We start from the raw sequence: 1,532 nt of genomic DNA on the forward strand, positions 1-1,532 counted from the left end.
CAGCTACGAAAGGCTGGACGCGATCGTCGTCCGGGAAAGATGCATCGGCGCGGCGGAGGCGGCTCCTCCCCGCCTCCTCCCGCTGCCTAGAGATGCGCCTCTTCGGGCCAGTGGCGCCGCTGGGGCAATCAAGCCGGCGCCTTCTGCCTCTCTCCTCCGCGCGCGCCCCGCCCAGCCGCTTCCCATTGGCGCCTTATGCTCCCTCTCGCCTGCGGATGGGCTGGAGGAGGCGTCCGTCTGCGAGAGAGTTCCCCGCCTCCCTGCAGCCGCCCTCTGCTGGGGCAAGAGGAGCACTGCCTCAGGGGCTGCCGTGATGTGGCATAGAGGGGAGGTGGCCAAAGGCAGGGAAGGGGAGAGAGTGTCCCACAGGCGAGATGGGCACAACTGGTGCCCACTGGCCCGATTGGAGTCACGGAGGCCTGCTGACTTGTGAGGAGAAAACGAGGGGTGCTCTCCTACCAAGAGCCAAGCGAAGATGTTCTCTCCCCCCTCCTTCGTTGTGGGCACTTTTGGGAGTCCCAGAAGAACAGCCATTTATTTCCTTTGTAGGAACTCCTGCTGGTCTTAAGAGAGAGAGAGAAAGAAAGAAAGCACAGCCCTCTGGATTTTTCAGGAGAACCCTTTAAGCAGCAATCGTTTGACAAACCTCCTTGGTCTTATAGATGCAAATTCAATTCCTTTATTTGGTTCCATTTACTAAAAGGCTTTTGTTTTTGCGGAGCTGGACATCCCCCCCAAAAAGAAGACCCCATTAATATTGGCCCTTATTCTCCAGCACAGGGAAAGGGTGGCCTCTTCTCGCGTCTTGAATCCATCATCTCCAGAGGCTTCTGCTTTCTGGTTGCAATTAGAATTACTGCAACTTCAGGCTTTCTCAACCTCGGCCCTCCAGATGTTATTGGCCTACAACTCCCATGATCCCTAGCTAGCAGGACCAGTGGTCAGGGATGATGGGAATTGTAGTCTCAAAACATCTGGAGGGCCGAGGTTGAGGAAGCTTGTTCCAGAGTTGCACTTCTTCTTCTTCTTCTTCTTCTTCTTCTTCTTCTTCTTCTTCTTCTTCTTCTTCTTCTTCTTCTTCTTCTTCTTCTTCTTCTTCTTCTCCTCCTCCTCCTCCTCCTCCTCCTCCTCCTCCTCCTCCTCCTCCTCCTCCTCCTCTTTGTAAAAGAGTAGTTTTTAAAGAGAAACAATAGAAAAGCAAAACGGGGAACAGAAAACCAGGAAAGGCATATACAGTACTGTATCTTTGTGCCATCTGATAAACATCAGTCTGCTACAAAGGATAGGCAAACAAATGTTTGGCATTTTACAATGTTAAGATTTCACACATTGGTGGGGGTAGGGAGCAGGAAAAGTCAGCATCGTTGGCACAGAATCATAGAATTCTGGAGTTAGAAGGTATAGCAAGGGGCATCTAGTCCGACCTTATGGTTTTACCAAGTGTGCCAATACCTCCCTCTTGTGCATAGGTGGTGTAATTTTGGCTGCATGAGACACTTGTTCCTGGAAATTGGAAACAGAGGGAACATAGG

This window comes from Zootoca vivipara, chromosome 4, assembly GCF_965207765.1.
Source record: "Zootoca vivipara chromosome 4, rZooViv2.hap1.1, whole genome shotgun sequence".
Classification (NCBI taxonomy): Eukaryota; Metazoa; Chordata; class Lepidosauria; order Squamata; family Lacertidae; genus Zootoca; species Zootoca vivipara.